This window comes from Triticum dicoccoides, chromosome 5A (assembly GCF_002162155.2).
Source record: "Triticum dicoccoides isolate Atlit2015 ecotype Zavitan chromosome 5A, WEW_v2.0, whole genome shotgun sequence".
Taxonomy (NCBI): domain Eukaryota; kingdom Viridiplantae; phylum Streptophyta; class Magnoliopsida; order Poales; family Poaceae; genus Triticum; species Triticum dicoccoides.
In genome coordinates, this window is record NC_041388.1 from 713,331,971 (window position 1) to 713,345,961 (window position 13,991).

The window sequence follows — 13,991 nt, forward strand, 5'->3', positions numbered from 1 at the left end:
GAAATACTGACAAGTGGGCCATATGTCAAGCAAAACAGTTCAGCTAACGCTGTTAGGAATTTGTGCCAAGTCAGCCTGATTGGCGGTCCCCATCTATCATAAACATGCTCAGCCAAGGCAAATCCGCCGATCAGTGTCATTTGAAAAATATTTACGATAGACGTGGTGCTTTCTGCAACAAAAATGTAAGGTAGTTTTTCATTCAACCCTAACCTTTAAAGTGGTGGTTTTGTGCAATTTACCCCTGCAAATGGCATGTGCCTTTTTCCTTAGCATGCCTGGCTCAATCGGTACGGTGCTGAGTAGGCTACGAGTGTGCAAAAAGACCGCTTGATAAGCTACGTTGCACCAATACGGTGACACCGATATGGCGATACGAATACGGCGATACGGGATACGGCAATTTTTAGAAACAACAATATGCGATACAGCAAGTATATATATAAATAATTATAAAATGACATGTAAAAAATACCAACATAATAAAATGTGTGAGATGAGATCAAAATGTTGCCATGGAACTCCCAAATCCCAATGCCATGTTGTACTTCTATCTCCTTCCCTAGCAATAGACAGCAGCAACAACTGTTGGAAATATGCCCTAGAGGCAATAATAAAAGGATTATTATTATATTTCCTTGTTCATGATAATTGTCTTTTATTCATGCTATAATTGTGTTATCCGGAAATCATAATACATGTGTGAATACATAGACACCAACATGTCCCTAGTAAGCCTCTAGTTGACTAGCTCGTTGATCAACAGATAGTCATGGTTTCCTGACTATGGACATTGGATGTCATTGATAACGAGATCACATCATTAGGAGAATGATGTGATGGACAAGACCCAATCCTAAACATAGCACAAGATCGTATAGTTCGTTTGCTAGAGTTTTTCCAATGTCAAGTATCTTTTCCTTAGACCATGAGATCGTGTAACTCCCGGATACTATAGGAGTGCTTTGGGTGTACCAAACGTCACAACGTAACTGGGTGACTATAAAGGTATACTACGGGTATCTCCGAAAGTGTCTATTGGGTTGACACGGATCAAGACTGGGATTTGTCACTCTGTATGACGGAGAGGTATCTGTGGGCCCACTCGGTAATGCATCATCACAATGAGCTCAAAGTGACCAAGTGTCTGGTCACGGGATCATGCATTACGGTACGAGTAAAGTGACTTGCCGGTAACGAGATTGAACGAGGTATTGGGATACCGACGATCGAATCTCGGGCAAGTAACGTACCGATTGACAAAGGAAATTGTATACGGGGTTGCTTGAATCCTCGACATCGTGGTTCATCCGATGAGATCATCGAGGAGCATGTGGGAGCCAACATGGGTATCCAGATCCCGTTGTTGGTTATTGACCGGAGAGCCATCTCGGTCATGTCTATATGTCTCCCGAACCCGTAGGGTCTACACACTTAAGGTTCGGTGACGCTAGGGTTGTAGAGATATGAATATGCAGTAAACCGAAAGTTGTTTGGAGTCCCGGATGAGATCCTGGACGTCACGAGGAGTTCCGGAATGGTCCGGAGGTGAAGAATTATATATAAAAAGTGCAGTTTCGGCCACCGGGAGAGTTTCGGGGGTCACCGGTATTGTACCGGGACCACCGGAAGGGTCCCGGGGGTCCACTGGGTGGGGCCACCCATCCCGGAGGGCCCCATGGGCTAAGTGGGGAGGAGAACCAGCCCATAGTGGGCTGGTGCGCCCCCCTTGGCCCACCCCATGCGCCTAGGGTTGGGAACCCTAGGGTGGGGGGCGCCCCACCTGGCTTGGGGGGGTACTCCACCCCTTGGCCGCCGCCCCCCCTAGGAGATCCCATCTCCTAGGGCCGGCGCACCCCCTAGGGGGCCTATATAAAGGGGGGGAGGGAGGGGCAGCCGCACCCTTGAGTCTTGGCGCCTCCCTCTCCCCTGCTACACCTCTCCCTCTCGTAGTAGAACGGCGAAGCCCTGCTGCGGTGACCCCTGCATCCACCACCACGCCGTTGTGCTGCTGAATCTTCATCAACCTCTCCTTCCCCCTTGCTGGATCAAGAAGGAGGAAACGTCACGCTGACCGTACGTGTGTTGAACGCGGAGGTGCCGTCCGTTCGGCGCTAGGATCTCCGGTGATTTGGATCACGTCGAGTACGACCTCCTCATCCCCGTTCTTTGAACGCTTCTGCGCGTGATCTACAAAGGTACGTAGATGCAATCCGATCACTCGTTGCTAGATGAACTCGTAGATGGATCTTGGTGAAACCGTAGGAAATTTTTTGTTTTCTGCAACGTTCCCCAACAACAAGATCAGCAAGTAATAATTTTATCCCACAAACATCAATAAGCAGCAACACAGCAAGCACACATGGAAGCCAGCAAGCAGCCAAACATACATCAGATTCAAATTAGTATAGTACTACTACTACCTAATGAGAGTCTGCTACTATGGTCTATGGAAGCCGGCAAGCAGCCAAGCATGCATCAAGATCAAGCACACATCAGTACATCACTAGGGGTTCGGGGTAATTGTTGTTTACCTTGTGAGTTGCGGCGGTGATGGAGAAGAGCAGAAGATTCAAGCGGAGAGGCGATTCCAGCCGGTGGGGGCGAGTTGAGGCGGCAGCGAGGCAATTCGAGGCGGCGCCGGTGAGCCACTCCAGGCGGCGAGCGACTCCAGTCTGCGGCGGCGGCCGGTGGGGAGGCTTATCCAGCAGCGGCGGTCGGCGGGAGGCTTGTCCAGCGGCGGCGGTCGGCGGGGAGGCTTGTCCAGCGGCGGCGGCTCCCTCGTGCAAGCTCCTGTCGTGCGAACAAAACAAAAAAGAGGGAGTGCGCAGATGCTAGGGTTAGCCATGGGCCTTCCAGTGGGCTGCCGTGTCGCTCCCGTATCGTAGACAATACACAGGAAGTATCAACGTTTTTTCTTTTCTTTTTAAATCAGAAAATAGGATACTTGCCGATACCCGTATTCCGACCGTATCGTGCGTATCGCCGTATTGGGAACGTTCAGTACGCCGATACTCCAGTTTCTGGCGTATCGGTGCTTCGTAGTCCGTCTAGCCTTGGTGGCGGTGTGGAAAGACCGTTGAATTTCAGTCGTCTAATGAAAAAATTATCGACATCCGCAATACATAATTTGTGTCATTAGATTCATCAAGAAGAATAATTTTATATGTTATTTATTTAGCATTTTAGATGTTAATAGTTTATATTGGAAATTTGGTCAAACATATGCATGCATGTTTTGAGTTTTGTAAAACAAAACTTGCACTACAGTACTAACTCTTCCTGGTTAGATGATAATTAAGTTATGACCATCACACTATAAAAGGTAGCACCGCACACATGCATAACCACTAAGCCACCACGTTAAGAGCCATATCTTTTTTGACTTGCGCCTTGCACCTAAGCCAACTAGGTAGAGAGTCACATCATGGAGCTCAACCTTGCCTCGTATGTGTCCATTGTTCTCTTCGTCCTCTCCGGCACGTACGTCTACTACAGGACACGGAGCCGGTCGCCGCTGCGGCTCCCGCCCTCGCCGCCCGGGTGGCCTGTGATCGGCCACCTCCACCTGATGACGGACATGCCCCACCACGCACTCGCAGAGCTGGCCAGGAGCATGCGCGCTCCGCTCCTCCGGCTTCAGCTCGGGAGCATCCCGGCCGTGGTGATCTCCAAGCCCGACCTGGCCCGCGAGGCGCTCACCACCAACGACGCGGCAATGGCGTCCCGGCCACACCTCCTCTCCGGGCAGTTCCTCTCATTCGGCTGCTCCGACGTCACGTTCGCGCCGGCGGGGGCCTACCACCGCATGGTGCGGAGGGTGGTCGTCTCCGACCTCGTCTCGCCGCGCCGCGTGGCCACCTACGGAGGCTTCCGGGACGAGGAGCTCCGCCGCCTCCTCGCGCACCTCACGGAGAGCGCCTCGACGGAGGAGACCCCCGTCAACCTCAGCAAGTGCCTCCTCAACCTGGCCAACGATGTGCTCTGCCGCATCGCCTTTGGCCGCCGGTTTCCGCACGGCAAGGACGACAAGCTCGCCGCCGTGCTCGCCGAGTCGCAAGACCTCTATGCCGGATTTGCCATAGGCGACTTCTTCCCGGAGTTGGAGCCTCTCGCAAGCACCCTGACGGGACTCCCCCGCCGGCTGAAGAGCTGCCTGGCCGACCTCCGCGAGGTCTGTGACGAAATCATCGAGGAGCACATCAGCGGCGAGCGCCAGTGCATCCCCGGCGACCGAGACGAGGACTTCGTCGACGTCCTCCTCCGCGCCCAGAAGGCGCCCGACCTACAAGTCCCACTCACCGACGACAACCTCAAATCCATCGTCTTGGTACGCCACTCGCCCACTTTGGCTCTCCTGGACTCTATGGAGGCCAAAATTTAAAAAAAAAATCACAAAACAATGTTTTTAAGATAAAAAAAACATGAAAATGATGCACACATAGTTAGAGATGTCTTTGAAATTTCACGACGAAATACTCCCTCCGTCTGAAATACTTGTCGGGGAGATGGATAAAATTGGATGCATCTATATCTAAAATACGTCTAGATTCATCCAGTTCTCCGATAAGTATTTCCGGACGGAGGGAGATATGAGGTTACACAAAAAAAATCCATGTAATTTTTATAATGAAATTGTATGTGCTAGAAATACATGATTTTATTATTTTCTCAACATCAAAATATATTTCATGTGAAACTTTACAAACAGGTAATATGTACTTTTTCAGAATTTTTTGAAACTTGAAAATCAGATTATTATTAATTTTACTTTCTCAAATACGGGCTCCATCATGAAGCCCGAGAGCCAAAAGGAATTTCCAATGTTGAACTTGCTATATAGATAACTCGAGTAGCTCCATCTAAATATTGATATTTTATCCTTTATACAAAACCCCGTAATACTTTGTGTTCAAATGGTCATGAAAAACCTACCGTCGGGTTGTGGTTTCACTATGGCAATGTCCACTATGTTGTGGTTTCAGGACATATTCATCGCCGGCACAGACACGACGTTTGCGACCATAGAGTGGACGATGACAGAGTCCTAAGAAAAGCGCGGGACGAGGTCCGGCGGGTCGTGGGTGCCAAGGGTCAGGTGAAAGAGTCGGACCTCGCTGAGCTCCACTACATGCGCACCATCATCAAGGAGACCTTCCGTTTGCACCCGGTGGTTCCGCTGCTTGTGCCTCGGGAGTCCATTGTCGCATGCACCCTTGGCGGCTATGACATCCCGGCCAAGACCCGCATCTTTATCAACACTTTTGCCATGGGCCAGGACCCGGAGATTTGGGAGGACCCGCTAGAGTACTGGCCAGAACGGTTCGAGATCGCCGGCGGCGAGATCAACCTCAAGGATCGGGACTATAAACTGATGCCGTTTGGCGGTGGTCGGCGAGGGTGCCCACTGCCCAGGCTACACGTTCGCACTGCCCACTGTGCAGTTAACGCTGGCCAAACTGATGTATCACTTTAAGTGGGCCCTGCCAGAGGGCTTGCGCGCTGAGGACATCAGTGTAGAAGAGAGCTTTGGGTTAGCCACAAAGAAGGAGCCGCTCTTCGTTGCCGTCAGGAAAAGCGACATGTATGAGTTTAAGGGGGAGTAAACATCAGAAATCTTGCTGGGAGCCATGGTGCACGCACATCTTCAACTTCAACCACCTTCTGTAAGTAGTATTTATGTCTGATGCGCCGCGTCATAAACCGTGGTGGGAATTAATAAGTTTGCATGGGCTAACAAGTCTGCACCTTATATAATAACGATTTTTTATTAGAAAACGGACAAAAACCAAGCATAATCCGTAAACGCAAAATACCCTTAAAATACACGCGGAAAGAGAAAAACAAATTGTGCTACCGTAGGGTGTGTCCAGTGCACGACACGTGACAGCGGCTGGGCGCACCAAGTGTCGCGCTTCCAGACCATCAAATGTGCCTGCTAGGTTGCCCCTGAAGAGGTACCCCTTGGTTACTTCTCAGAGATAAAAATCCAGAAAACAAGCTAGTGTTCAAGATAGAAAATCAAAATAGACTGGTTTGGGCTCCTGTGCTGAAACAGTTGTACGTAATTTCTTTGCACATTCTTGGGCTTGACCTCTTGTGCTACAATGGAACATAAAGGGTACCCTTCAAACCTCGTTCTGAAAAATTAGTTAGTTTGGCTGAAAAAAGAATACCACATTAGGACTTTCGTTAGGACACCAACTGTGGCTCCTTACTCCTTCGGATCTAATTTGAATTCCCATGAATCTTGTTTATGATCAATAAAGTGGACTGTGTTTTGGTGAACAAAAAGATATTTTACAATTAACATAACCCAAATCCACGTGTGAGCAATACTAGTTTGAACGGCATACGGCTGTGGGTTCGGGTGAACGACGATCTTGAACCTTCCCTCTTAGTAGCGCATTGATCAAGGTTTAAATTAATTCAATAAACATTTTGTTTATTATCTTTAACAAAATTCTTGATTCTCAATTGACCGAACAGTTGGATTTGGGCCCAAAATTCTTGCAAAGAGAATCGTTCTAGTCATAAGCCGAACGCCGAAAGGTGCTGTGGGACGGACTATACCTCGCTTGTAGTAAGGTGAATGTTGCGCTGGCCTACAGCTCACAACTTATGGGCCGGTCCCAATAGTGTTGTTCTTTAGAAATGACATAAGTATTCCAGCGAAAGCTACATTCTGTTTCTTCAAAAAAATCCTTTACTTTTATTTTATTACTTTTTTATTTTTTCAAAATATATATAAAAAATATTCCGAAATATTTCTTTAATTATTTTAATGTTCATGGTGCTTTAAAAAATGTTCATTCAGGGAAACAAGTTTCAAATAACTTTTCAAAAAAATAGAAAGGGGTGCGTGGAAGTCGGCTATCCAGGTGCCAGAACAATGGGTTGGTTTGAGATGCTTGTGCCAAAGATGTACAACATGTATTGGAAACATAAATCTATATTGGAAATAAAAGGAAATAAAAAATAGAAAAAGAGAAAGGGCCACGCTACGCATCGGCGGGCGGATAACGAGAAAACATACACTGCCTCGCTGGCCGTTGGATGGATGTGGGGATGGCTATCCGATCTACTCACCCTCGAGCACCACCTCCCTTTTGCAACAAGAGCGGTGTTGCAGAACTATCCTTGCAATAGTATGCTTGTTGTGAAACGTCTGAACGACTGAACCACTATTTACCTTTCTGAAACACGAACTGTGTTGCAGAACTTTTTTTGCAACTGAGGTGTCTTCACTCTTTTGTAATATAGCTTATGTTACGAGAGAAACTTCTGCAACATTACTGTTGTTGCAAAAAAAATGGAGGGGAGTCATGAGGAGTCAGGGGACAAGTGTCGTACGAGCGAACATGGGTTGTATTGTAGACTTTTTTGTCTTCATCTTTTTGTAACACAGATGATGTTGCGGAAGGATTTTTCCAACATGAGTAATGTTGCAGAAACTTTGTTTACATAAAGGATGATGTAACACGGCCCTTGTTGGAGAAGCCGACTCGCGGAAGAAACATGTGGATGCGCTATCAATAAGGATAGCGGTGTGGTGGGCTCCACTGGGACACGTGTCGCGTAGAGGAAGCGGTGGACGAAATGAAAAGATCCGCTGGTGGATTTTGAACGTTTTCCAAAGAGAAAACCCAAAATAAGCTGATGATAACTGTAAAGAAAAGCACAGGAAAAGGAAGGAAGACAAAACCAATGAAAACCAATGAAAGACCGAATCAACCTAGCTAGTAGACATCAAGAAGAAGAAGAAAACAATGTACAATGACTGAGTGTTGACAGCGCTAATAGAAACCTCTTAGATGGGCCGGCCCACTTGCGACAGCGCTGAAGGCGGTAGCTACATTCGTCTCACAGCATTGGCTAAAAAAATCATTTCACAGCAAGCGAGATGTAGCTCTCATGGGTTTTTTTATAGCTCTTGTGGGGTGGTGATGGTGGTAGATGTGACATACATTCGTCTCACATTCTTCGGTGTAAGTTTCTTGAAAAAAGGGCCGTTGTGTTTTTTTTGGATGGTGACGTGAATTGTGTGTCTTTTTTATGGACTACAAAAGATACCCTCCCTTATAGATTCAAAATCAGTCTACCTCCAAAACATTTATCTTGAACACCCACGTGTTCAACAACTAAACCTATTCATTTTTAGGGAAAGCCTTCATGGCACTTAATTGTATGTCAAATAACCTTACATCGATCATTTGTAAGTACATCGATGATGAAATTGGGCGGATCACACAGCCACACAGTGGATAGGTTTCCATCCGGCTTCTGATTCAAGCACATGTGCCATCACATTACTTTCCCTAGGACAATGAACAAAAGAGATACTAGTAAAATTATGAGCTAGAAAGTCCACTTCACATAGATAGCAGTTGTAGGGCCATTTGAACTCCCTCCACTCTTCATAATCTCCATGATGTCCATGGTCACTGTTGACGACGATCTTGTTGCAACCAGTTTGCCCCTCAAGTATCAAGGCGTTTTGGAGTGTCCTAGATTCCGTGGTTGAAGCATCAGCCACATGTGATATCCCACAAGAGCTAGCCGCGATTAACATACCTCTGTCGTCTCTGACGGTAGCTCCCGTAGCACCAATATTGGTCTTTAAAGAGAATGCAACGTCAATCTCCAGCTTCACAAAGCCGTCACTGGGATTCTCCCATCCACGCCGATGGATCATGTTGTTTGATTTTGCATCCCTAGTAGATTTAGTAACTATCACAGCTATCGCCTGGGACGATCGAGCTGGGGACTAAAATGTACCAACATGTCATCTCCACTAGTTCCTTCAAGCCGACACCAGCAAGATTTGGTGTCGCACTATCGTGTCATCTGGGGATGTTCCCAAGCACACTCGGCCCGACATTATCCACACATAAGTTAACCAATATACCTTGGGCTCCTAGATTATCCTAGATTTATGTAACTATAGGGCAATGGAAAGCAGCGTGCTTGATATCTTCAAAGTGTATTACACACACTGGGCATAAATTTCTAGGGCTGATATGACAAATTGCAAGATACTATTGCATGGAAGAGTAACATGCAACATCCGCCAGCAGAATATTTTGACCTTTGTCAAGACCTCAAATCTCCAAACTTATACCTAGACGGGGTTGACCTGAACAGAAGTTAGAGAGTTCGTTCGAGCTAGCGTCCTCCCGTGCTGGTATTCCCATTCAACATGATATGAAAATCTCACCGAGGAAGTTCCTGATTTGGTATGGTTCCATGCAATGAAGTCGTCCATGTGATTCACTGCCAATGGAATATTGCGAATCCTATTTGCATCAATAGGGTAGAATAAATTTCTGACCAGCCCTTCATCCCATGCATATGTGTACATGTTGATCAACTCAAACACCTTGGTCAGCACAATGTTTCCCCATGGGGTCAAAACTTTCCTCGATGGATATTTTGGAATCCATGGGCCATCCCATATATTGGTGTTCTCCCCATTTCCCACTCTCCAAATGTAACCTTTTTTTATTACCATAGGATAACTGCATGAATACTTTCCAAGTAAAGGACAACCCCTTCTTAATTTCAACATTCAAAATATCTCCTGAGGGAAGGTATTTCACCCTTAGAACCCTAGCACACAAAGAGTCTGGCTCGCAAATCAGCTGCCAAACCTGTTCTTTGGGACTACACAAGATACCCTAATTATTTATTTTATTTTTTTGAGTGACAAGATACACTATTTGAAAAGTCCATTTTCATTTATACTAAGCATGCATTTTGCCAGAATACTTTCAAAAGCATTCATGAAGTTAAACATACGTTCACAAAATTAAGAAACTGTTCATGCCTTTTCTTTTATAAAACTATAAATATTAATGAATCAAAAATATGTTCCTCTGTGCAAAATGAGAAAAGTAAAAGTAAAACAAACAGAAAAGGCGAGCAGAAAAAATGAAGAAAAAAGACACATAGGTGGAATAAAAAATCACCATTTTTTGAGGCAAAAGAAAGAATCACCAGAAAACATTTGAAAAACACCAAGGATAAAAACGGATACATGGGCCGGCCCATGTAGCGAGGGAATAATAGGAATTACGCCCAATGATATGCGTCAATAGCCTACTGCGATTCCACGTATGGGTCGGTCCATTAACGCGCCTAACATTAGAGAAATGTAGAAATGTGGGGCATCCAGGCATCGATTCCAGGTCGGGCTGGACTGAGGCAAGGCCGGGTACTAGGAGGCACGACAATATCCTCTATTCTTAAATAGGTACAACTCACTATCTAATTTTTCCCTTCATGCAACAATGTCACATCATCAAGTAATGCATGTAGACATAAGATAATTTTTCCATGCAAAACATACCACCTCATGCATGACTTTGTTTCCAGGAATTTAAGTCATGTAAGACACTTTTATATTTATTTTTGCATTAATTTTAGAATTCTATCACTTATCTGTAAATCCTTTTAACAAGGCTCACACACCAACGCACGGAGCATCATCTAGTTGAGGGAAAATTGCGGACCTTTGTTGGAACCTTCCAGTGACAGAAATTGTTTTCTTCCCTGATTTTTCTGGTTTTCTATCAGTTTTTAGTTTCTTCTTTTATTTGTTTTTTCTTTTTCATCCCTTTTCAGTTATTTTCTTTTTCCTTCTCCATTTTTTCCTTTTTTACATTAATTCATGAACCTTTTCTAATCTGTGAACATTTTTTATCATTAACTTGTCAAATTAGATAATAATTTTTAAATTGAAGGACATTTCTAAAATTCTAGGACATTCTTCCAAATCAGCGAACATTTTATATACACCATCATTTTTCTAACAATAAGGAACCATTTTGAATTTATGAACTTTTTTATTCATGAAGAATATTTGAATTCACGTACATTGTTTTGTATTCTTGAACATAATTTGGATTCATCAATAGTTTTCAAATTTGCTAACAGTTTCTGAATTCAGGAACACCTTTTTGAATTTATGAACCTTTTTTGTATTCACGAACATTATTCAAATTCACAACCATTTTTTGAATTCACAATTTTTTCAAATTCATCAAAAGGTTGAATTCATGATTTTTTTTAATCTACGAACATTTTGTTGGATTTTTCGGTACAATGGAAAAAAATCAAAAGGAACGATCTGGAAATCGTACCTATGCTATTCACTACTAGGGAAAACCTTATACGTGGAGGCTTATCAGTAGCGTGGCTTACTAGTAGGTGCTACTGCTAACTAGCATCAGCAAGGGCCCAGAGCGCACGCTAGAGGTAAGACTTAGCACTAGCACGGGCCCACGGCCCAGGCGTTGCTGCTAAGTGGGCCACAAGGCCACCCCAGGTCTAGCCTTAGTAGCAACGCGGTTTGTACAACTAATATGTTAGCTGTAGCGCCTGGTCGACGGCCCATGCTGCTACTAAATCTGCACGTGGGCAGGTGGTGGGCCCAAATTAGCAGTAGCGTGGGAGTCCAGGCGAGCGCTACTGCTACGGCCATTAACCGTAGCGTTGGTCGCTTATCCCGCGATACTGCTAAGCCTACCTTATCACCTATCCCAGTCCGTCGGTTTCCTTTCCCTCATCACACTGACTCTCACTCCATCTCTCTAGCGCATCGCGCTCTCTGGTCGCCGTCGCCCGTCACGGTCGCCCGCCGCCATAGCCGTCACCGCTAGTGAGGTAGCTCCTCATACCTCCCTCCCTCCTTCGTCCCCCCTCCTCCCTCCCTAAGATCTCTGATGATCTCTGAATGTACGAGTTCCCCTTGAGTAGGCCTGCCACTATAGTTCTCCAAAAAAAATGATGATGATGCCGCTGTCCGCACCATCATTTTGCGCTGTGAGACCCCAGAATTTTGGCATCGCCATCAACTTGGCTTTCTCACCGTTAATCACCAGCTAAGGTAGTAGTTAGGTGTGCAAGTTGACGGTGACTTTGCTTTGCTCGCTGGACCATGCACGCCGGCCCGTTAATGTAGTAGTAACCTATTTGTTCCTTTTGTTTCGTTCGTGTTGCCCTCTGACTCAGATGAGTCGATGTTGTTAGACATCAAAGATTTTGGGGTTACATGTGCTTTGTCCTTATATTTATGATGATGAAGTCCTAATGGAATGCAGTGAAGTATGGTTCCCTGTAGTTTTCGAAACAGATGGAGGCCCACTGCATTCGGAGAAATAATCAACTCCTCGCGTGTGTTAGCTAGTACTAGTGTAGTGAGGTGAAGTGAAATGACAAGTAGCTAGAAGGCTTCCTTGTGACAGGTTCAATCTTGCGGTGCCCTTACTCTGTGACAGGAAGGGTTGCAAGGCAGGTATTGTATTGTTCCTACTGAGGATAAAATGACGGGATTTGAACATATTGCATGATCTTATTTTGTCTACATTGTGTCATCTTGCTTAAAGCGTTACTCTATTTGTTTAATACTTTAAGATGCATGCTGGATAGCGGTCTTAGGGTGGAGAAACAGTAGTAGGCGTCAGTAAGTTTAACGGTCGACTTGTCATGCCCATAATGCCTATATATTAATTATGCCATGAATGATCATCATAACTACGTGTTATTCTGTCAAATTACCCAGCAGTAATTTGGTTACCCACCAATGCTTTATGGAAGAGATGCCTCTAGTGAACGCTATGGCCCCCGGGTTCATTCAATTTTCTATAAAACAAAACTTATATATTCCTCGTTGTTTTCTTTTACTTTTTATTTTAATTTTATTTATTATACCTATCACTACCATATTTAATACTTGGAAACAGGCAAGAATAAGGGGAGTGATGTCCCCTGTCCTTGTTGGGGTCCAATCATTTGTTTGTGTGTGTGTGTAGGTACTGCTTAAGTTTGCCTGTGTGGTGTCTCTCGTTGGTTCGATAAACCTTGATTCTTAATTGAGGGAATACTAGTTGCTACTATACTACACCACCCTTCCTCCTCGTGGAATCCCAACACTATCAGAATTAGCAGAAGAATTTCTGACGTTGTTGTTGTGGAGGCCTCACCAGACAAACAAGGTGCCTTGGCACAAACTTATCATTTTCTTGTTCTTCTCTTCTTTGCCTTTTGCCTTTTATTAGTTTTCTTTCTTTCTACAAAAAACCTAAATAGCAGAAATATTTGTGTCGCCATATTTGCTTGAATCGCTAGGGTTTAGAGTTTATGTTTAGGATAGAAATGTCTTACATTAGGGAACGGAGGAAGTATTACAAAAAATGTTCAAACAATGTATTTGGAAGAAAATGTTAATCAAGTATTTGAAAAATGTACATTGTGTATATTTATTTATTTTCAGATGTACATGAAAAATGTACATGTGTTGAAAAAAGTAGATGTGTATTGAAAAAATTAAAAATTATAAGGAAAACAAGAAAACCCGATAGAAAGACACATATAAACGAAAGAAGGAAAATAACCGGCCTAAACCGGTCATAAAACCGCTACAGGGATCTGCATTGTTGGGCCAACCCGTTTAGTGAAGCGTCAGAATAAAGACCAAAGGATATCTCTCACAGTAGGCGAGAAATAGCCCGGGCGGCCCAACATGTCGATGAAGTAACTTGGAAATCGGGGAGAGAATCAAGCAAAAGAAACCAGATCGTCACATGCAACCATCCTCATCATGATTGTCGTCATGGTGCGCTCAGGGCCGGCCCATAGATATACGGGGCCCAGGGGCAAGTGAGAAATAAGGGGCCCTTGTTTACTCAAAAACTCAAAATATTTTGTATTTCAAAATCAAAGAAATATCCAGTACATAGCAGAGCCTGATGATCTTAATTTGGACTCTAAAACTGACAGTACAATTTATTTGTTGATCAAGTGAACTACATTGCATTCCTAAATTTGAATGGGGAATTCATTATGTTCCGCAAAACAAAAATTCATGTGAAAACTGGTTGCTACTTAGATGTTTTGTGTTACCATCAAAATTCTGTCATGTACCTCTCCATTGTTCCACTTTCTAGAATAATAAGTCTGTGAAAAATGTCTAGAACTACTATCTGGAGGGA

The 13,991-nt window shown here is 44.6% G+C and overlaps 1 pseudogene; it reads left to right on the forward strand.

Annotated features, from left to right (window-relative positions):
- The first annotated feature begins 3,369 nt into the window (after positions 1-3,369).
- Positions 3,370-5,741, forward strand: LOC119298625 (annotated as a pseudogene).
- The last annotated feature ends 8,250 nt before the right edge of the window (positions 5,742-13,991 follow it).